We start from the raw sequence: 23,927 nt of genomic DNA, 5'->3' as shown, positions 1-23,927 counted from the left end.
TCTTCGCACCACGGCGGCCTGACGGCCCCCTCGTCCGCTGCTTGCCCGGCCCTTGAGGCGCCCCGCTCACTGAGGCTTCCGCCGTGCTCGCCACTCCCGGCATGCTCCGCGGGCCCACAGTCCCAGGCCTGGGTCCCGCGAACGGCCCCTTACCCAAGGTGCTCCGGGCGCGGCGCTCATTTGCATATGCCACCCGACAGGGAAACTCGGCAGGCCGTCGCGGCCCAGCCAGCGTAGCGCCAAACATGCGAGCCTCGTGGGTGGCTCCGTGTCACCACAGTTCCCCCAAACATTCCGTGGTCACCGGGGAGGCGCACGCTTCGGTCACCCTAACTAAGAAAGGTGAGAAGCTGCCGTGCCTTATATAGGTGTTGGGCGGGTATAGTAGCGTGCTCGCTTCGGCAGCACATATACTAAAATTGGAACGATACAGAGAAGATTAGCATGGCCCCTGCGCAAGGATGACACGCAAATTCGTGAAGCGTTCCATATTTTATGCAGCTCCCCAGCGAACTGCCAGTCTACGGATTAAGCACCAGAATGGGATTTGGAAAAGTTCTGGCGGTCTGTTTCGACTTTCACTAAGCATTTCCGCTAGCAGCTACTAGCCCAGCACACCTGGGAGGTTCTCCGGGGTTTCCGGGGAATCCTATGTCCTTGGAGATGAGACTTGACCTCCACGGCCCCCGGGCATCTTCATGGCTGCCCGTCACGTCACTATTACTAAGTGACCTAGGCAATCCTAGTATCTGCATCGAACGCTCGTTCTCATTGGTTAAAATCTGTTTTGGGTTTGGGCAATCAACTTTCCTCTTAGTCAAATTTTCCATCACAGAATCCGTCTGATTTAGGCAAACCAGCATTTCTGGGTGCTCCTTAAATGCCAGGTGAAAACAGGCATACAAAAGCGGTCTCAGAAGGACTCGCGAAAGCACATCCGAATGGGCTTGACGCTTCTAGCCAGTTCACTTAGTCCTGGAACTCTAGGATCCACAGGCCACCGCCAACATTGATCTCATCCGGTGTAACCGCTACTCCTTGGTAAAAGTCCCTGCTTTAATGCAACTCGCAGTGACACAGAGCGTTTACACTCAGGTCTAAAACGACCAAAGAATGTCACATCGTAGGCGCAAGAAATGTGCACTAATGTTGCTTCCTTCCTTTAACAAGGATTCATTAATTTAGCCATAATTTAGCAATTTAATAATTTAGAAGTGATTTTGTAAGGATTCATGGACCAATTCATGCGCTAGTGTTCTACTACCCAACAGAGCCAATACTCTTGGCGCCTCGAGTTTATGTTGTTGAGGGAGACGAGATCATACGTTAAGTCTATTTCAGAATTCCTAAATTCTGTAAGGAAACACAAGTTGACATTTTCTCATCTCCGAGATATGTACAAACGACACGTTTGCACATATTTTGCCAGGTGCAATTCAGCTTCTTTCACAGGCCATAGACTGCTCTACAGCAGTATTTTTCTAGTGAAATGTGACAATTTCATTATTCAAGTACTTTAACTGGTACCGACCATTTCCTCAGAGCTACTCGGCGAAGAGAGGCAGTTTACTGGGGAGCTGCATAAAATATGGAACGCTTCACGAATTTGCGTGTCATCCTTGCGCAGGGGCCATGCTAATCTTCTCTGTATCGTTCCAATTTTAGTATATGTGCTGCCGAAGCGAGCACGCTACTATACCCGCCCAACACCTATATAAGGCACGGCAGCTTCTCACCTTTCTTAGTTAGGGTGACCGAAACGTGCGCCTCCCCGGTGACCACGGAATGTTTGGGGGAACTGTGGTGACACGGAGCCACCCACGAGGCTCGCATGTTTGGCGCTACGCTGGCTGGGCCGCGACGGCCTGCCGAGTTTCCCTGTCGGGTGGCATATGCAAATGAGCGCCGCGCCCGGAGCACCTTGGGTAAGGGGCCGTTCGCGGGACCCAGGCCTGGGACTGTGGGCCCTGTGGCCGTCGCACTGGGCCCGCGGAGCATGCCGGGAGTGGCGAACGCGGCGGAAGCGCCAGTGCGCGGGGCGCCTCGAGGGCCGGGCTAGCGGGGTGCGAGCAGGCGGTGAGGCAGCTCTGGTGCGAAGAGGGGCCTGGCCGGGCGGTGCCGCGCTTTTAGAGCACGTTTCCCATTTAAACTATCCCGAGGAATACTTAAAAAAAATAAAGTAATCACCCGCTATTATCACACCTCGAAAAGTTAAGGTAATTCCTTAATATCACCTAATATTCACTCTCCGTTCAAATTTCTGATTGTTTCGAAATTACACTTTGTTGATTTGTCATATGTACCTACAGGAGACCCCGTCCCACATTGTATTTGATCGCGATATCGCTAGGTCTCTGTCATCCTCTTAATAACGCCCATTTCTCTTCATGCCATGGACTCATTGGCGAAACGGGGTATTTTACCCCGTGGACCGTAACAATACTTGCATTTGGCTCATTTCTTACCGATGTTGTTTAACTCGTGTCTCTTTCCTTCGTGTTTCTTGAAAATTTAGTTAGCTACAAAGGCCTAATTAGATCCTGGTCCCATTTTGTTTCGGCATGCGGGCTCTATGGGTAGGTTGTGTTACTTCTTACTGCATCTCAGCGTAAGGCGTGTAACGTCTGGCAGAAGCAGTGGCTTCGGGGGAGGTCATCAGCCTGAGCCCCCGTTAGAGTTTCCCAGAAATCTTTCACTGGATCATTTTAGTGTACAGTGATGAACGTTGTCTGGGTAGAGGGTCTGGCAGTTCGCTTGTGGGGTTGTCTTTCATCCATCGCTCATGAGCTGTAAGGACCTAAACCCAAGGCCCCTCGTGTCCCAAGTTCTGTGCCCCAAGGAAGAAAATTGAGAGAATAACACCGGGACAAGAAATGACTGAAGAGGGTGGATGTTGTTTGAATCTTCGGATCACTCTATCTTTTCCATAATTTAAAGTGCGCTAACAAATTACTTTTAGGCCAGACTGACGTTGTGTTTTTGTTTCCTGACTGCTGAGAGGCTCTTCCGGAGCCATTTAATGTTGTCCTGTGTGCTGGGTCTCCAGGTCCCACCTCCCTCACCACATAACCCTCAGCCACACTTTCTTGTGTACAATCAGTTGGATAAGAAAAATAGCTCCACCCAGCCTCATCCCTGTTTGAAGGTAGACTGATGTGGGTGGGTGTGTGTGTGTGTGTGTGTGTGTGTGTGTGTTTCTGGATATTTCCTGAATGTTGTTTTCTGTCAGGCTATCCCTTTATTGAAAGCCTCATCCGGTAGGACAGTGTGTTAGAGACATTCAAATTTTTAACATCTTAGATTTCCTTACTCTAGTCTTGTTTGTGTCACACAGTTGCCCTTTTCTCCAAACTCTTGTGTTCCCCTACAGTCTTGTTGCTCCTGTTTGTTCTTCCCCTGTACCTCCTCCCATCTACAGTTGGATATGTCGCTAACTGAACAGTTAGCCAGTTCACATACGCATTTATAATTACTCTCATGTCTTCACAGTACAAATTTGCAACATTAACACTATTCTTTTAAGCTAAAAACACTTCTGCTAAGCTAAAAAATTCTTTAAGATCCCATATTTACATTTTGACAAAAGCAATTCTTGCTCTTATCACTGGTTAGGCATATGTAGATCTCCAGTCACTTTCTTGCGGGGAGATAGAATTGTTCATCACATCTTTGGAAGTCATACAGAAAAGTTAAAAAGGAGGTGGTTTTTTATTTAGATAATCTTTTATTTAGATAATCTTTTGTGTCTTCAGTTAAGATTTGACTCTAAAAAAAAGTCTCAGTAGGGATTGTTAATAAATTGACTTTAGGAGAGATTGATTTAAAAGTTTTTACTTTATAAAAACAAATTAAAATATCACTTTGGGTGGCCAGTCAGTGAAGCCTCTGACTCTTGGTTTCAGCTCAAGTCCTGATCTCAGGATCGTGAGAGCGAGCCCTGTATTGGGCTCTGTACTCGGTGGGAGTTTGCTTGAGATTCTGTTTCCCTCTCCCTTTGCACCTCCTGCTTATGCTCTTACCCTCTCTCTATCTAAAATAAATCAATAACTCTTTAAAAAAATAAAAAAATAAAATATAACCGCATCTCCCTTTTGGGGAGATGCATTAGACTATAATAAAATACTTATTTGTTGAGAAAAAGGAAAAGATTTTTCTCACCTCATTGAATTTTTTAATAAGAAAAAAATGAGTTTTATTTTTATATTTTGGAACATTTGAACTTTATTACCAAAAATCTTGTCATAATAATTCCAACCATTTACATTAGCAGGGGAATAAAATAATATCTGTCCTTCTTTAGTGCTATGTAAAACTATGGTGTATCTTACATTCAGTGGAATTTTAGATCCAAAGAGATGTAGTATCTCATTTTTCAAAGAAGGAAACTGAGGCTGAAATAAGTGTGTCATGATTTCCCTGGGCAATACTGTCAGTGGCTCTGTCATCTTCTGAGGCCAAACCCATTGCTCTTTCCACTGTACCACTTGTAGTATTAGTAATAGGTTACAAAAAAAGAGTAAAGACTTTAAGCCTGCTATTTTTACAACCACATTTTTGAATTCTCTTTTGACTGCAACAGTAGTACACACTGATAAGTGGAAAGTCTACCTATTCTTTTTCTCCACAGAAAGTGATATGACACAATTGAAAGAGGCAAAAACCACAAGTCATTTTCTCTTCAGGAATTTTGTTCTAATAAAAAAGAAGAAATTCGACCAAAATCTTCACATTCTCTTGAGTAGGGAACAGATGAATCACTTAGAACCACAGCATCAATGATAGGCTTTACTTGGTGAACTCCAGCTGGGGAACAGTGGTTATCAACGTAGGCTGCAGGTTGTAATCTCCACAAGAATTTATTAAATACCAGTGCCAGGGATGCCGAAGTGGCTTGGTTAATGGTCTGCTTTTGGCTCAGGTCATGATCCCAGGGGATCAAGTCCCGCCTTGGGCTTCTTGCTCAGCGGGGAGCCTGCTTCTCCCTCTGCCTGCAGCTCCCCCTGCTTGCGCTCTTTCTCCAATAGATAAATAAATAATCTTAAAAATATATATATAGTGCCAGAGCCCTCCCCTGAAAGTTCTGATTTAATTGTCCTCTGTTTCTTTCGTCTTTCTCTACTGTGAGCTCTCAGCCTTCACAGATCTGCCTCAGGCTTATCATCTGCCTTCTTTCTTGCTCTTGTCTACTTTCTTTTCCATTGGACACACTGTGCATCAGGTGAAGCTTGTGTGAGTTCCCCACCAGACCCCTTCCTTTGCTACTCCCTTCCTTTTATGCTCTTCCTCCTTCCCTCATGTTGCACTCATTGAGTACCCAGTACTTCTTAGTACTTCTAAATGTCTCACCTAGAAAGAACTCCAAGGATCTTTCAACACTCACCAGTCCTGGGTTTTATTTCTTCAGGGCTCTGCTAGTGAACCCCATAAAGTAAAATACGCTAGCGCCCTGTTTCACAAACTTGCCTAGTGATAGATTCCTAAACCTAACTTCTTACAGTGTCCAGAGGATTAGCCTGTGCCAAGGCATTAAAAGGATGATCCAGCGTATCTCCCAGATGACGTATCTGTGTTTTACAGGCTTTAAATGAAATGAGCAAGTCACTGTGGTAAGGCTGATGTGAGATATTTTTATGCATGGATTCGTTTCACAGCAACCACTTCCTTTAATTTGTAGCAGACAACCTCATGTTCTTTTTCACTGAAGGGAAAGAAAAAAAGACCAGGAGAGACTATCAGAGATGAGTTTCCTTAATTTCTTGTCCTTACTACAAATTTACGTAAGTACACATGCTTCTCTCTTTCCTGTCTTCTGGTTTCAGGGGAGAGGTATCCCTTGTATGGGAAAAACTTGTGCCCAGGTGGACAGCTCCATTGCCTAGACTCCAGAGAATACCCTCCAGGGTTTTCTGATTCCTGTTTGGTGGAAACTCTGTAAATTGTAGATAACTGATAGCAGTGCAAAATAATTCTTGTTAATAGACATGCAAAATTTGTCCAAACATTCATTTGAACATTCCTTTACTTCATACAGATTTGTGATTTGTTATTTCTCCTTTGAGGTGGTTACAACATCTACCTTCATTGATTAATACATTCAATAAAACCTTTAATCCATGTTCATTTTATATCTGTATGAAAGGCATGATTTTTACCTTCCTTTTAAAAAATTGCCTTTCCCACCCTTTTCCTTTTTCCCAGCTGTAATTTCTGGATGCAGTTCTGTGCTCCAGGTATTTTAAGAACCAGTTACCTCAGACCTCATTTTGAACAGTGTCACCCTTTGGGTCCTCTCAATACTGCAGGCTTGTAAAATACGTACCAGGCAGGAACCCTGCCAAGTATAGGCACTTTCTTTGTTTTAAAGTTAAACTCTTCATAAGGACTGAAAAAGGGGCTTCTGGCAAACTCTTCACCATACCGTGGTGGGGTGAGTCTAGAGTGTCATCTGAACAGTGCTTCCTGGGTTCCTCTTTGAATTCTGCCATTTTCAGTATTCTTTTGTCTGAATAGGCCAAGTGATTAAATTGGCTGGTCTTACACACAAATTAGTTACAAAGATGAGCTATTTGTAACACATTTCCAATCATTAAAACTCAGACATAGAACATTCCTTTAAATGGCAGGATTAGAAAACCCACCGTCCACATTATGCACTTTGGGAAGATGTCTATAGTATATGGTGTTGTGAAATTCGGCCTTGCTGGATATCGCTGTTTGTTATTTTGATCTATTTTGAATAAATGTATGTTATATGTATATATGTATATATATTTTTAAATTGTCTTTTAACAGTTTGTACGTCTTCTACTGAGATGCCCAATGGCTTCACCTAACAAAGGTATACTTTTCACCATGTAAGTACAGCTTTGTGGGGTACTTAAAAACTGAGATACATCTTTTTTGGGCTCTCAAAATGACAGTAGAACTTTGCCGAGTCTCCCTTTTTTCCAATTTTAATATTGTTCTCTATTATTTTTTTGGTTTATCTTTGTTTTGCTTACAGCAATAAATCATGGCCCACTGTTGGTAATAGTGGTTGGGAATTTAGTGTTATAGTCTGACCTTTTGGTGAGCTCTCTGTATGGATTAAGGATTTGTAGAGATCTAGTCTCTGTTGATGAGAGACAACAGAGAAACTAGTTTGTTAGTTTTGTTTTCCTATTTATCTGTTTGGGCTCAAATCAGTTAAGAATGTTGTGTTCCACCAGGAAGGGAAAGAGCTCTCTGATAATCTGAACCAGTGAATTTTTTTGTGCTTCTGTGTTTACTTTTGACTGATAACTGGAATTTTGGAATTAAAGCTATAAACTCTGAATCTTTGTGAATGTCATATCTGGTAATTCAGAAAGGTCTTTCCCTCATTGTATGAGTGTGTAATGTTTTCCTAAATCTAGGTGGTATTAATAAATTAGTTTATAAAATCTCCTAAATTAAAGGAGCCCTGTTCTGATTGGCTTGCCAGATAAGTGCTTATGTAAATATATTTCTATAATTCTCAGAAAATAAGGAAATGGAACTTAAAAAGTGCTAAATTTAAAAAGTATTTTAAAAGAAACCAGCTCAGAAAATTTTAAGAATTTAAGTTCGTATAATTTAGGTAAATCTTTGGCAAACTAGTTTAATAATTTGATTTAATAAAAACCATTTTTTTGTGACTTGTCAATGTTATATGTAATGCAAGTGTACATTTTTATTATACTTGGGTATGTTTTTCTAAACATATACATGTTTACTGATCAAATAACATAGTGTTACTTCTACCTAATGCTTATGAAAAATGTAAATTTCCGTTTGACCAAACTGATCCTTATTCTGATTAACTTTATTTCATTAGTAATTATGTTCTGTAGTGTGTCAACCTGAAGATAAATTTCTAAGATCTAAGTAACCTAAAATCTTGAATTGGTACTAAATTGGGTTAATTAATGGAAAATCACTGGATAGCTACATCATTTCTAAATAAGATTTAATACTAAAGTGGTGGGGGGTGGGAGGGATGGAATGGCTGGGTGATAGACATTGGGGAGGGTATGTGCTATGGTGAGAGCTGTGAATTGTGTAAGACTGTTAAATCACAGACCTGTACCTCTGAAACAAATAATACATTATATGTTAAAAAAAAAAAAGGAAGATAGCAGGAGGGGAAAAATGAAGGGGGGGGAATCGGAGGGGGAGACGAACCATGAGAGACTATGGACTCTGAGAAACAAACTGAGGGTTCTAGAGGGGAGGGGGGTGGGGGGATGGGTTAGCCTGGTGATGGGTATTAAGGAGGGCACGTTCTGCATGGAGCACTGGGTGTTATATGCAAACAATGAATCATGGAACACTACATCAAAAACTAATGATGTAATGTATGGTGATTAACATAACATAATAAAAAAAGTTAAAAAAAGTATTAATTATTAAGCATAATTTTAAATTTATATTCCTGAGTGGCTCAGTGGTTAAGTGTCTGCCTTTGGCTCAGGTCATGACCCAGGAGTCCCGGAATTAAGCCCTGCATCGGGCACCCTGCTCAGCGGGTCGTCTGCTTCTCCCTCTGACCCTCCCCCGTCTCATGCTCTCTCTCTCTCTCAAATAAATAAATAAAATCTAAATTTTCATATACCTTTATTATTTCTATATACTATAGAAAGTTGATGTCTTTGGGTCATGTTCATGAGCATGTTCATTTTTGCCACATTTAGAAGTTGTGTAGGGGATATTAGCGATTGTAGAAAGTTGTATTATATGAATTCATGAACTCTGGTAGTCTGATAAAATACTGGGCTGTGACAATTCACATTTTATACCACACTCTCAGTTTTCTCTGCAAAATGGAATTACTTTGGTTGAAAGTTATAATTATTACAAATGGTGTAGACTCAGACTACTCAGACTGACTCCCTCTCAGACTACACTGAGAGGGAACTATTTCAGAGAAATATAACTGTATGTGCTTGTATTTTTCCAAGAAAAATATTAGTTTTGTCCTAAAGGAGCTGCATAAAGTGTTTTATAATATTACCTTATTTTTCTTTTAATCTCTCTAGTATCTGTAATGAGGTCTCCTCTTTCATTCCTGATGTTGATAATTGTGTTTTCAGTCTTATTTTCTTGATCTGTCTGGTTAGAATTTTATCAATTTTATTGTTATTTTATAAAAAACCACAGTTTTAGGTTTCATTTTTTTTTCTATTGCTTGTTCATTTCTATGTCATTGATTTTTGCTCTTTGTTATTTCCTTCCTTCTATTTACTTTAGGTGTAATTTGCTCTTCTTTCCCTAGTTTTTTTTTGTGGAAATTTGGATTATTAACTTTAAACTTTTCTTATTTTCCAATAGAAGCTTAAAGTCATAAATTTGTCTCTAGGCAATGCTAGCTGCTTTAGCTGTACCTCACAAATTTTAATGTGATATTTAATATAAACACGTTTTCAAATATAGTTCAGAATATTTACTTTCCCTTTTACTTTTTTGTCACATGAATTATTTAGATGTTTATTTTTTAGTTTCCAAATATTTGGATTTTCTAGGTATCTCTGTGCTCTTTTTCGGATTCTCTTGTGGTATGATTTCAATTATTTTAAATTTATTAAGACTTGTTTTATAGCCCTAGTGAATGTTCCGTGTGCATAGAAAAAGAATGTGCAGTTGTTGGCTGGAGCGTTCTATAAATGTTAATAGGTCAAGTTAGTTGGTAATGTTCAAATCATGTGTATCTTTACTGACTCTCTGTTCTTCTTCCATCATTTGTTGAGAGAGGACTGATGAAATCTCCAGCTGTAATTGTGGAGTTCTCTCTTTGGCCTTTCGCAGTTCCAACGGGTTTTGCTTCATGTATTGTAAAACTCTGTTGTTAGATATGTATACTTTTAGGACTGTTATGTCTTCTTGAGGAATTGGTGCCGTTATCATTATGAAGTGTTCCTCTACTATCACAACTACTAAAATTAATCAAATGGACTTTTGATGATTTATAAAAACATTTAAAAAAAGAAGCACAACTTGTGTTTCTCCAAAGCCACATCCCCTTTCTCCTGCTTTGATTTTTCCCATGGCAACTGTCTCCACCACACAATTTATTTGTTTTCTATCTTCTCCCACTAGGATAAAACTTCTAAAGAGTAAGAAGACTTAATTTGTTTTGTTCACTGCTGTTTCCCAACTACCTGTCATAACATGTGATCTCAATAAATACTTTCTGAATGAATTAATGTACAAAAAAGCTGCAACAACTGTAAGAACACAGTATTTCCCGACTCTACTCCATTTGCTCCACGGTAAATGGCTTCTGCTCACACAGGGGCTATTTCAGAAATAACTTCTACATCTTTAGCCCAACTAGTGCCACAAAGCAGTGTTGCCTTGGGTTCGCAGGGTCTCAGGAAGATGTTAGTGAGATAATTCTTTGTTTTAACTTTCTCTTTGTATCTCATCCACTTCTGGCTATTCTGAATCATCCCAGAATAGTGAATCTGAAGGACAGACACCCAGACCCTGGCCCCTCACCCTGGACTCCTGTTAGGAGCCTTCACCCCTTCAGGAGGCTCTTTAAGGCCCTCATATACGATGGACTCTTTGGGCCAGCCTCGCTGCTTCTAGGAATGGTTTTTATATCCCTGGATTGTAAGGTGAGTAGGAGCTTGGTTCTGATACCAAGACCCCAGCTACATGAAGCATTTATATTTCCCATGTCCTTATCCACACTGTGGTTTCGTTCCCCCAACCAGTTCTGTTTATTCACACAAGCCAAAGGCTATTATTGTCCCAGGAAATTTAAGCTTCAATTCGACCAGAAAAACTGAGGCTAACTCATTGTAATATTTGACAATGTAAACTGCAAGCAGAACATTTATAAATCAAATTTTCCTCACAGATTTATTTCTAAGGAGGGAAAAAAATATCTTTTTAATTGCTTGTATGTTTAGGATATCACGGAAAGATCCCTGGGTCTGATGGTCAGAGTTAAAATCCCAGCTCCACCCCTTGGACGACCCACACCCTCTGTGAAGCAGATAATAGTAATGTCTGTCCTGCTTGCTTCTGTGGATCAACAGAAGGATCTGTGAGAAATGCTCAGGAAAGTGCCTTGTGTATTGCAAAGCTCTACAAGTGGGTAAACTGCTGTTGTCACCATGAGAAGTTTTTCCAACTTTAAGGTTTGCAGTGATTGTACATTTTTAGTCATTAATTCAAGAAGAGCATTTGGGTATTTGTTGCCTCAGAGGCCTTCACTCATCCTGAGGAGTACCTGCCTACAACTCTTAAACTGGAAGAAATAAAACCCAATATCCATTGCCTGTTACTTTGGAAACTAGGAGCATTTCAAAATACTGGTATGGAGGCAGGAGTCTCTCCTCTGCTCTCTTACCTGCCGCTCCCCTGCAGTGTATTCAGTAAACTCCCATCTCCTTTAAAAACAAAACAAAACAATAATAAAATACTGGAAAGGAAACAATGTAACTGGGAGGAAAAGCACCACTTGGGACCAATCACCCTTCCCCCCCCCCCCCCCCGCAAAGCTTAAAATACTAGGCACCTGTTTAAATATTTCCTAATCAATTTTTTAAACCTAAAAGTTGGATATATTTCAGTTGTGTCTGTTAAATACATGATGAAGATGAGAAAGGTAAGATCTGTTTTCACTTTGGGGAAGTTAATGATAATCATGAGTGATGTTGAGCAATTTTCATGTGCCTGCTGGCTATCTGTATGTCTTCTTTGGAAAAATGTCTATTCAGATCCTTTGCCCATTTTTAAACTGGGGATTGTTTTGTTTTTTTGCTGTTATATTTATGAGTTCTTTATATATTTTGGATATTAACCCCTTATTGGATATATGATTTGCAAGTATTTTCTCTCATTCAGTAGGTCGTCTTTTCATTTTTGTTGATGGTTTCCTTTGCTTTGCAGAAGCTTTTAAGTTTGATGTAGTCACACTTGTTTATTTTTGCCTTTGTTGCCTTTGCTTTTGGAGTCAGATCCAAAAATTCGTCTCTGAGACTGATGTCACGTAGTTTATTGCCTGTGTTTTCTAAGTTTTATGGTTTTGGGTCTTATATTCTAGTCTTTAATCCATTTGAGTTAACTTTTGTATATGGGGTAAGACAGTGGTCTAGTTTCAGTCTTTTGCATGTAGCTGTCCTGTTTTCCCAACACCATTTATTTATTGAAGAGACCGTCCTTTCCTCACTCTACATTCTTGCCTCCTTTGTTGTAAATTAATTGATCATTTATTTCTGGGTTTTCTCTTCTGTTCTATTGATCTATGTGTCTATTTTATGCCAATATCATACTGTTTTGATTACTATACTGTGTAATATAGTTTGAAATGAGGGAGCATGATGCCTCTGAATTTGTTCTTTTCTTTCAAGATTGCTTTGGTAGAATTCACCAGTGAAGTTGTCTGGTCCTATACTTTTGTTTGTTGGGAGGTTTTTGATTACTGACCCAATCTCCTTACTAGTAATTGGTCTGTTCAGATTTTCTGTTTCTTCCCGATTAAGTGTTCGAAGATTATACAATTCTAAGAATGTATGTATTTCTTCTAGGTTGTCCAATTTGTTGACATATAATTGTTCATAATAGTCTCTTCTGATCCTTTGTGTTTCTGTGGTATCAGTTGTAACTTTTATTTCTGATTTTGTTTATTTGAGTCTTCTCTCTTTTTTCTTGCTGAGTCTAGTTAAAGGTCTGTCAATTTTGTTTATCTTTCCAAAGAACTAGCTCTTAGTTTCATTGATCTTTTCTATTGTCTTTTTAATCTTCATTTCATTATTTCTGTTCTGATCTTTATTATTTCCTTCCTTTTACTACCTGTGGGCTTCATTTGTTCTTTTTCTAGTTTCTTTAGGCGTAGAGTTTGGTTATTCATTCGAGATTTTTCTTTTTTTCTTGACATAGGCCTGTATCACTATGCACTTTCCTCTTAAGAACTGCTTTTGTTACATCCCATAGATTTTGCTATGGTATTTTCATTTTTTTCTAGGTATTTTCTTATTTCTCTTTTGATTTTTTCATTGACCCAGTAATTCTTCAGTGGCATGTTGTTTAATCTCCACATATTTGTGATTTTTTTCAGGTTTCTTTTTGTAATTCAAGTTTCATACCACTGTGGTTGGAAAAGATGCTTGATATGATTTCAGTCTTGTTTTATTGAGATTTCTATGGTGGCTTAACATGTGATCTATCCTGGAGAATGTTGCATGTGCACTTGAGAAGAATGTGTATTTTGATGCTTTTGAATGGACTGTTCTGTATATATTAAATCCATCTGATCTAATGTGTCCTTTAAGGCCAATGTTTCCTTATTGGTTTTCTGTCTGGATAATCTATCCATGGATGTGAGTGGAATGCTAAACTCCCTCTACTATTATTGTATTGCTGTCAGTTCTTCCTTTAGGTCTGTTAATGTTTGCTTTGTATATTTTGGTGCTCCTATGTTGGAAGCATATATATTTACAAATGTTTTATCTTCTTGTTAGAATGACTCTCTTACCATTATGTATTGCCCTTCATCTTTTATTACAGTCTTTGTTTTAAAGTCTGTTTTATCTAATTTGAGTATAGCTGCCCAGCTTTCCTTTCATTTCCATTTACATGGAATATCTTTTTCTGTCCCTTCACTTTCCGTCTATGTGTATCCTTACATCTGAAGTGAGTCTCTTGTAGGCAGCATATAGATGGGTCTTATTTTTTATGCATTCAGCCATTCTTTGTCTTTTGATTGGAGCATTTAGTCCATTTACATTTAAAGTAATTATTGATAGGTATGTATTAATTGCCATTTTATTAATTATTTTCTAGCTGTTTTTGTAGTTACTCTATTTTCCTTTTTTTCTTACTCTCTTCCCTTGTGGTTTGATGACTTTCCTTAGTGTTATTTTTAGATTCCTTTCTCATTTTCTTTTTTGTAACCACTGTAGGTTTTCGCTTCATTGTTACCATGAGGTTCACATATAACATCCTATGTATGTAACATTTTATTTTAAGTGGCTGACCACTTAAATTTGAACTCATTCCAAAACTGCATTTTTACTTACCACTCCACATTTTATATTTTTGATGTCACATTTTATATCTTTTTACTCTATGTATCCCTTAACTAATTATTGTAGTGTTAGATAATTTTATTACTTTCGTCTTTTAACTTCATTCTAGCTTTACAAGTGATTAATATACTGTCTTTACTGCATATGTACCTTTGCCAGTGAGATTTTTACTTTCATATACTTTCTTGTTATTAATCAGTGCCACTTCTTTTCAGCTTAGAAATGTCCTTTTAACATTTCTTGTAAGGCCAGTTTAGGGGTGATAAACCCCTTTAGCTTTTGCTTGTCTGGAAAACTCTTTATCTCTCTTTCAATGCTGAATGATAGCATTGACTGGTAAAGTATTCTTGGTTGGAAGATTTTCCTTTCAGCTCTTTGAATATATCATGTGACTTCTCCTCACCTGCGAAGTTTCTGCTGAAAAATCTGCCAATAATCTTAGAGGGGTTCCCTTATATGTAACAAGTTGTTTTTCTCTTGCTGCTTTTAAGATTATTTCTATAACTTTTGACATTTTAATTATACGTGTCTTGGTGTGGCTCTCTTTGGGTTCATCGTATTTGGAATTCTCTGTGCTTCTGGGACCTGGATGTCTGTTTCCTTCTCTAGGTTAGGGAAGTTTTCAGCCATTATTTCTTCAAATACATCTTCTGTCCCTTTCTCTCTGTCTTTTCTTTCTGGAACCCCTATAATGTGAATGTTATTCTCTTTGATGTCATATAGGTCCCTTGAGCTATCTTCACTTTTTTAAAATTTCTTTTTTTCTTGTTGCTGCTATGTTAGGGTGAGTTCCATTGCCCTGTCTTCCAGATTGTTGATATTTTCTTCTGTTTTTGATCTTTTCTAGTCTGCTTTTGACCCCTCTAGTATATTTTCCAGTTCAGTTATTATGTTCTTCAGCTCTGGGACTTCTATTTGGTAGTTTCTTATATTTTCTCTTTGTTGAAGTTCTCATTGTGTTCCTTTATTCTTCTCCTGAGTTAGGTAAGCATTTTTATGACCTTTACTTTGAATTCTTTATCAGGTAGATTACTTATCTCTGTTTCATTAAGGTCTTTTCTGAGGTTTTATTTTATTTTATTTTTTTTATTTGGAACATAATTCTTTTATTTCCTCATTTTGCTTGACTCTCTGTGTTTGTTTCTATGTATTTAGGCAAAACTGCTACCTCTTCCAGTCTTGAAGGAGTGGCCTTGTGTAGGTGATGAAACTTATCGTTCAACCTTGACCTAGCACATGGTTGTCTCTCAAACCTTTGTGACTCTCTGTGTAGCCTGATATATTCTGAATAGGTTCCTGATGTTGAGGGTGGGCCAAGACTTGTCAGGGATCTGAAGGAAGGATCTTATTTAGCACCTAATTTAGCACCTAGTTTGGGGCTGATTGGAAGCCAGACACTCAAGCAGCAACTTTTAAAGTATAAAAATATATGCAGTCCTGTGGAGTCACAATCTTAAACCCTGCTGGCCTTCAGACCAGGAGACCTAGAGGTGTCCCTGGTGACAGTTGTGAAAATCAGGGCTCCAGATGAGTGTATAAGCTCCTTTCTGGGAGGTATCATTGAGCCATGGCGAGGCCAAGGAAGTACACAAGGATGGTGTCTGCCAGAGCACATCTGTAGCCTCTAGATGTGTGGCAAATCTGAAGTCTGTCCCTCAGGCTGAAGCTCTAAGACAAGTAAATAGGCCTTTTTCACAGGGCAGGTTTTTAATCTGTTGTCTCTGAAGTGCCCTGGAGGTAGCAGTCTGCCAAGAACTGTCTTTCTGATTGTTACAGTGCTGTGGAGCCCAGAAATGCAAGCGCCATCAGGGCTAAGCAATCGAGAGGCATCCTCTGTGTGGATTGCAGGTGTCTGCCAGTTTTAGTGAGGCAACTAGAGAGTGTAGGGGGTGAAGCACACTCACTGACTTCAGCAAGGCAGTGGGAAAATGCCTTGACTGCATGTGCAAGCAGCTTCAGTTATAGAATGGGAGAATACTTTGTCTATGTGTACCTGCCAGCTCTAGCGAGGGAGTGGGAGAATGCCCAGCACACTTGCATTGGTTGGCCCTAGCCAGGAAGCAAGGGTGTGTTGCAACACCCTTGGCTTGCCAGCTTTAGTAAGGGAGCATGACAATGCTGTGACTGCTTATGCTTGCCAGCCCCAGCCAGGGAACAGGGAACAGGAGTGCTGAAACCTCTTACCCCAGTGGACTTAGCAAGGCAGTGGGATGGTGCTGCATCTGTATGCACCTACTGTGCTAGGAGGATAGAGAGTACAAAAATGGCATCTACCGGAGAGTCCCAGTTGTCTCCTGTCCCTCCAGCAGATGCCTTAAGATTTGCAAATGAATCTCCTCACATGTGGTCAGGCACTATTCAAACTACTGCTTTTATAGTGAGTCCTGGGGTAAGACTGCATGCAAGTCATTCATTCATTCATTCATTCATTCATTCATTCATTCATTTTTAAGTAGGCTCCATACCCAGTGTGGAGCCCATTGTGGGGCCTTAACTCACAACCCTGAGATCAAGACCCTGAGATCAAGACCTGAACTGATATCAAGAGTTAGACCCTTGACTGACTGAACCACCTAGGCACCCCTGCATGCAAGTCCTTTAAAAGAAGAATCTCAGTTACCTATAGTCCTTTTGGTCCCTTAAATGAAAGCCCTGACAGATTCTTTGGGGGATTGGCTCTCTGGTGTAGGTCCCATGGGTACCTGATGTGGACACAAACCAGCTCTGTATTTTTGAGACCTCTCCCCATCGTGGCTTGCTGCAGAGAAGGTAGGGGTTTTGGCAAGACTGCATCTCTGCTTCTCCCACCCCACTTGATTGGTCCTTTTATCATTTGTTGTGGAGGAGCTGTTCAGCTAGTTTTCAGTTCTTTTTCAGAAGGACTTGTTTCATATGTAGTTGTAGATTTGGTGTGTCTATGGAAGGAGATGAGTTCAGAATCTTCCTACACTACTGTCTTGGACTGCCCCCACCCCCAACTCATTTAATCCAGATTCCTGGATTGTGATTCAGTAGGTCTGGAGAGGAGCCCTAGAACCTGCATTTTAATAGGCACCTAAGGGATTATGATGCAGGGTTCTGTGGGCTACTGGGAATCCCTCTGTCTTCCAACTGCTGACCTGATTTTTCTCTTTTATCTTAGGTTCAATGAGCCTTAAACTAACCTTCCATGAATAGATAGAGATTTCTCTTCCCTGTCATCATTCCCAGACCAGTTTTATAAATGTAATCATTGTCGGGGCCCCTGGGTGGCTGTTGGTTAGGTGTCTGCCTTCAGTTTGGGTCATGGTCTCAGGGTCCTGGGATCAAGCCCAGCATTTGGCTCCCTGCTCAGTGGGGAGTCTGCTTGTCCCTCTCCCTCTGTCCCTCACCCCCACTCATGCACATGCTCGCTCTCTCTCTCGCTCTCTCTCACTCTGCTCTCTCTCAAATAAAATCTTTTAAAATGTAATCATTGTCATCTTTGTTCTTCCATCTTTCTTCTCTTTCCTTCTTCTTCTTCCTCCTCCTTCCTTCTTTTTCTTCTCTCTTATCTAGTCATTCATTAAGTCCTATTGTCTCCTTCTCAGTCTTCATTTATGTCACATTTCATCGTTATGGCCCCTCCTCCAAAACCCCCACCCTCACCAACTCACACCTGGACTATCCAAAAGGCTTCTAGCTTCTCTCTTCCTTCTTTAATCCTTCTTTTACATAGTAGACTATTATCTTGTACAAACATCATTTTTATCATGCCACTCACCTACTCAAGAGTAAGTAGTGATTTTCTGTCTTCCTTATCAGAACTGAACTTCTCTCCCTAAATTTTTTTTTTTTTAAGGGGAGGGGAGGGGAAAAAGGAGATGGACAGAGAGAATCTTAAGCAGACTCCACACCCAGCATGGAGCCCAACGCGGGGCTCGATCTCACAAACCTGAGATCATGATTTGAGCCGAAATCAAGAGTCAGACGCTTAACTGACGAGCCACTCTGGTGCCTCTCCCTAATATTTTATATTATTTATCAACTACATTCCTCACTATTCCAAAATTATGTATTTTTAGTCTCTGAAATAGTGCCTGTAGTCCACAATTTTTTTACTCTTGCCTTTGAGTATATATTCTCCAAATATATTTATTATAAACTTCCACGGACAGAGAACCACTTTGTTGAAGGGGACTGTTGATATATTGACTACATTATTATCAATCCCTTCCCAGAGAGAAGGGCTGGGGAGGAAACCAAGTGGACTAATGGACTGATTGGATGAGGACTCTACACATTGTATTTTATCACAGATATAAACTTCCCTTTGGTGGTTGCCCCTTGCTCAGTGAACTTTTAGAGGAGGTAGAGTACCTTTTAATATACTACCTACTGGTGAAAGACCCCTAAAGCTAAATGGCCAAAATTTTAAGTCAATATATAGATTGTTTTGAACACCTTAAAAATATTTCCTGTTTTGAGCAGTTTGTATATTTAGTGAAACTGAATCTACTAAGGCAAAGTTTTGACATGTTTTAATATTAGAAACCATGATCTAGAAATTCTGGAGGGATAGCTGGTCACTCTCATAACAGATCTTTTGCTCTTTGTATTCCGGTCCTTTGGTGTCTCTTGTAGCCATAGAGAAGCTCATGTTAGAGATGGTTTAAGTACTTGACAAGTCAACATATGTTTCTTTTCAGAGCATGTATCACTGAGGTTGGCCCCTGTCATTCCCCTTGAGAAAGACTTACAGTTCTCAACTTCTTTTCACCATAGCATTACACCCCTAAGGGAGACCCCTCTTTCTGACAGTAACAGAGATGTACTAAATCAGTTCTCAAAATAGCTCTCCCTTTTCTCCTCTCTGGGTAGATGGTATTATTTGAAAAAGTTCCTCAGGTGGTTCTGAAACCCCCACCCATTCTCCATTGGGAATCACAGCTTTTATATATCCTTATTGCACCTTCCTTAATATACAAAAATTTATTGGCTTGATCTATCAGTTTCTGAAAGATTTGTGGTACAATTTACCTCTGTATGTATAGTTCTGAAAAAGTATTCTTTGTATTCTGTCACTTGTTTTATATAATTATGTGCTTATGAGTTCAAGATTGTTACATCTTTTCAGGATGGTATTTTTAATCCTTATGTAGTATACTTCTTTATCTCTCTTAATGCCGCTGCATTAATTTTTATATTGTGTGATATTAATATTGCTAAGTATGCTTTCTTTTGGTTAATATGCTTTCTTTTGGCATATCTTTATCTCTTCATTTTCATATGTTTGATGTGATTTTTTTTAAATTACGTTTTTTGGGGGCGCCTGGGTGGCTCAGATGGTTAAGCATCTGCCTTCGGCTCAGGTCATGATCCCAGGGTCCTGGGATCGAGCCCCGCCTCAGGCTCCTGGCTCAGTGAGGAGCCTGCTTCTCCCTCTCCCTCTGCCTCTCTCCCTGCTCATGCTCTCTCTCTCTCTCTGTCTCTGTATCTCTGTCTCGGATGAATAAACAAAATCTTTAAAAAAATTAAAATTATGTTTTCTTATAAATAGCATTATTTGGATCTTAAAAAACTGATCTACACTCTTATCCCATTTTCTAATAAGTGGTTTTAATCCAGGGATTGGTAACATTTTACTATAAAAGACCAGATAGTAAATACTTTTGGCTGTGTGGGCCATATATATATATCTCTGTTATAACTACTCAAAAATAGTCACTGACAGGACATAAATGAATGCACATGGCTGTAATTGGCCTGCTAGGCATAGTTTGCCAGGCTCTGGGCTTAGTCCATTTACAGTTTTGTGATTGATAATATATCTGGACTTCTTTCTGTCATCTTATTTTGTGTTTTTTGTTTGCCATCTATTTATTACCTAGGGCAGTGCTACCTGAGGTTACAGATGAACCAAAAATAATTCTTATTTTTATGGTTAAGGATTAAGTATAACCTTATTATATTTTTGTCAGTTTCTATATTTGTTGTCCTGGATTCTTTCTTGCTGAAGTGCATTCTTTAGTTTTTTGTTTGTTTGTTTTTTCAGTGAGAGTCTCTGGGTGGTAAGCTCCCTTAGTCTATTATACCTAAATAGCTCGGTATAGAATTCAAGGTAGGTAATTATTTTCTCTTAGTATGTGGAAGATATTACTCCATATTCTTCTGGGATTGATTATTGCTGATGATACATCAGCAATTTTAAAACTGTGGGCTTTTTTCTTGAGTTCCCCAAAATTATTAGCCAGTAACCATTTGAATATTGCTTGTCTCCCATTAACTCTCTGCTCTTGTAGAACTGACTAGATGTATTTTAAAACTTCTCAATGTATTCTCCAGGTCTCCTAACTACCCTTTCATAATCTTTTTCTCTTTCTCTGTGGTTTGTTCCCAGTGCAATTTTTCAATTTCCTAATCCTCTTTTGAATGTGTACAGACTTGAGGTGATCTCATCTATTAAGTTTTTCAGTTCCTTTATTTTTCATTTATTATATGTTTCCTCCACCTCCTCTAATTTCATTTGTGCCTATTTTTGTTTGAGTTTTTAAATGAATGTTATTCCTTCCTTTATCTCTGAGGATTCTGAAAATACATAAACACTTTTTAGATTGTTCTGTTATTTTCGTTTGCAGTGTTGGCTGACTTTCATTAGTTGTCTTTTTTTATTGAGAGATTCTCGCTTTGTCTTTCCCTATTTCTTCACTCATCCCTCCCTGAATGGTTGTCTCTACCCCAAATCCCTTGGGACCCCTGTTCAGAACCAGGTTTGGTATGGGTGGTTGGAGAGTTCTGCCCTGTGTGCTACCGAATCGGTCACAGGTCCAGTCCCTGCATTCATGGGCAACCTTGGTCAGGTCCTCACTCACGTCAGCTTGATTTCAGGATTGTGCTGGCTTCCTCCTATCTCCTTAGGTTTGTAGCTTTGAGGGAGGCTTAACCTCAGGCAGCAGCTGCAGAACCTCTCCTGTCATGGGTAGGGGGGGCGGGGGACACTGGTCCAGCCCTGATTTCCCACAGTGAGCCTGGCTCAGGGCACCTGCATTGTGCGGAGCATCTCTAGTCATCCTGAATCCCCAAGAACTAAAATCAGTTGGGTCCAAGGAGATCATTATCTTGCTTCAGAGCACACCTTTTAAATATCTTCTTTTTACATTTTACCTATTTATATTTGGAGCAGTGGTAGGAGTGGTATGGTTCCATTCCTTTTCTTTTAGGAACCATTCCACCCTGATCTGAGAGCTTTCTCCTATTCCTTTTGATTCTTTCATTGGTGACCGTACTGCTCAGCCCATTTTTCACACCTCATATCATTGTTGAATCCTCACACTCCTCTTGCACTCAGAGGAAGTAAGCATGAATTGTTCTTGGTAATTTTTCTCAGAGACAGATGGTGATGACTGAGCCTGCTAATAGGAGTGAGTTGGGTCTCAGGGGCTGTGTCTAAGTGAGGGTAGGACATGACTGGCTTGAGTGTGAATTCTGGCAGGGCTACCATGTTCCTTCCACCCTTGCTCCTCCCAACATCTCTGTCCTCAGCTAGCCTGGCACAGACTGATGTCCCAGTACACAGAGGGGTGTGAGAAGGCTGTCTTTGGTTTGGGCTGACCCAGACTTGATACCTGCCACCTTTTCTGACACTCTATCTTGAACCTAATTAGTTTTAGCCCCTGAGCTATTGCGATGGGGAAGCTTTGTATGGCTATGTGTGGTGCACTATGCCTGAGCACAGGAAGCGGTGGGGGCAGAAATCATGCCCACATTCCAGCCAAGCTGTGCATCCACAGGGCTGCATTCACTCAGAGTGAGGGCCTTCCAATTTATACATAGACGGTGCTGGCCATACATGGATGCATCTGTAGGTTTCTCATCACCTTGGATAAGATGGTCATGCTGTAAACCCCTTGATTGCCACCCTTTTACACAGAGTGTTGTTGAACCCCATACTGGGGATCCTTTTCCACCGGGCATGATGAAGGGAGGGTTAGGGCCTGGTGCCAGGTTGTTGTACCACCCAACTGGCTGCTGGAAGAAGCTCCACAGGCTGGACTTCCTTATTTCAGTGTAGAGCTGGCAGATGAGGCACCAGGCTTCCCCTTTTATATGGGTTAGGCCTCAGATATTTTCTCCAACTAGTGACACCCTCAAACTGCCAAGTGGCCAGAGCAGGTCCCAGCCTTTCTTCCCTCCATGGGCCAGCTTTTTGTGCACAGTGCCACTGACACCTTGGGCATGGATCTAATTCCCCCCTCCCCACCCTGCCATCTTGCCAAGTTATGCAGCTATTTCTGGCCATAAAGCTATAAGATGTTGGCCCCAGGAAAGGAGTTGCTGGAAATCCAGCCCTCGGTATGGGAAAGTCATGGTAAATGTCACCTTGCTGTGCTGCCGATATACTCAATATTAAGTAATCTTATAGCTTGACTCCTCAAGGGACACTTCTGCGCTGGTGCCTAAGATGGCATAGAAGCAGTGGTTTCTAGAACCAAATGCATATTTCCTTTAGTTTCTTAATTTTTTTTTTGTTTGCTTGTTTGTTTGATTTTGTTTGACTGATCTTCAGCATCCTTTTTACTTTTTATAATTGCCAAAACTTGCCAGAGAATTCCTTCAGAGAAGCTTAGGAGATGACAGAAGGAAGCTCATCTGTAATAGGAAGAAAAGCAGCAATGATGGAAAGGATGGAGGAAGTGAGAGAAAGAAAACCAAGGAAAAGAGACTGGGAACAAGTTCAGTCCAAGGGTTTCATATGTTTGGTAGATTTGGGTTAGAAGTCACATTCTCAAGAATGTCTTGTGCTAGCCACTGTCTCTTTTTTTTTTTTTTTTTTTTTTTTTTTTTTTAAATTTTATTTTATTTATTTATTCATGAGAGTCAGAGAGAGAGGCAGAGGCAGAGGTTCGAAGCAGGCTCCCCGCTGAGCAGGGAGCCCGATGCGGGACTCGACCCCAGGACTCTGGGATCATGACCTGAGCCGAAGGCAGACGCTTAACCATCTGAGCCACCCAGGCGCCCTAGCCACTGTCTCTGAACCCAGTTAGTAGGGACAAGGGGATGAGATTCAGGAACCATTAGGAATCTGTCTTATAGCCGGGGTTTGGGAGTCAGGGAGTCAGCCTAGCAAAGCTAAGACTTAGAATTGTGGAGGCTTTTGATGAACTGCTCTCCTAGGAAGCATTTTACTAGGCAAGGCAGTTTACCAATGTGGGGGGGTTTGGGGGGTGGGCAGGAGGGCAGCATTGATGTTTGGAACAGGGCAGTTCTTCCTTGTGTGGGAAGCTCTTTTCATGTAGGCACTGAGAGCATTTGGAAGTCTGTATATGCCTTCATGATTGCTATGAAAAAATATCAACCATGGGCCCTTGGACATGGTAGAGCAGCAGTAGACAAAATTCCTAGAGAATTAAAGGGGTATGGATTCCAACATCATGAAACTTATCAAATTATCTATAAAATAGAATCTCTGGTGGCCGTTTCCACTCAGACCAGAGAAATCAAATGCAGGGATATGACTGTCATTGGCACCATGGGAGAGATGTAGGAATTACACTTAAAAACGAGGGAGCAGAGAGTATGCTCTTATGATTGCAGCATTCAGAGAGCAGGAGCGGAAGTCTGTAGGTGGATTATGTACTGTGTAATGAGGATGGAACTTGAGACCCACCAGAAAAGCAGGTTTCCATGAGTGTGGCCATTTGGGATGCTGGGAAACCAGGGTCTGGGAGAACTTTCCTACATTGTGCCCCTGGTTTATTACACATCTGTTTCACTTTTTCTGTTTACTTGTGCATCCACTCCTCCTCTCTTACCCCTACCATTTTACCACTTACAGTAATCCTTCCCTCTATCATCTTGCAATGCTGCTTGCTCTGAGGTATTTTTCTCACCCATTGGAAAAAAAACAGAGTTCCTATCATGTTGTGGGCTTTG

At 40.5% G+C, this 23,927-nt stretch overlaps 2 non-coding genes across 2 annotated transcripts; one reads left to right on the top strand and one right to left on the bottom strand.

The window, feature by feature from the left end:
- Positions 1–389: 389 nt before the first annotated feature.
- Positions 390–496, top strand: LOC113910593. Its single transcript, XR_003516106.1, has one exon. It is a non-coding gene; the product is annotated as a U6 spliceosomal RNA (small nuclear RNA).
- Positions 497–1,582: 1,086 nt separating this feature from the next.
- On the bottom strand, positions 1,583–1,689 carry LOC118357117. Its single transcript, XR_004820163.1, has one exon. It is a non-coding gene; the product is annotated as a U6 spliceosomal RNA (small nuclear RNA).
- Positions 1,690–23,927: the final 22,238 nt, after the last annotated feature.

Source organism: Zalophus californianus, chromosome 6 (genome assembly GCF_009762305.2).
Source record: "Zalophus californianus isolate mZalCal1 chromosome 6, mZalCal1.pri.v2, whole genome shotgun sequence".
Lineage (NCBI taxonomy): Eukaryota > Metazoa > Chordata > Mammalia > Carnivora > Otariidae > Zalophus > Zalophus californianus.
Note: the sequence above shows the minus strand (reverse complement) of the source record. Positions and strands in the feature narration are given on the sequence as shown.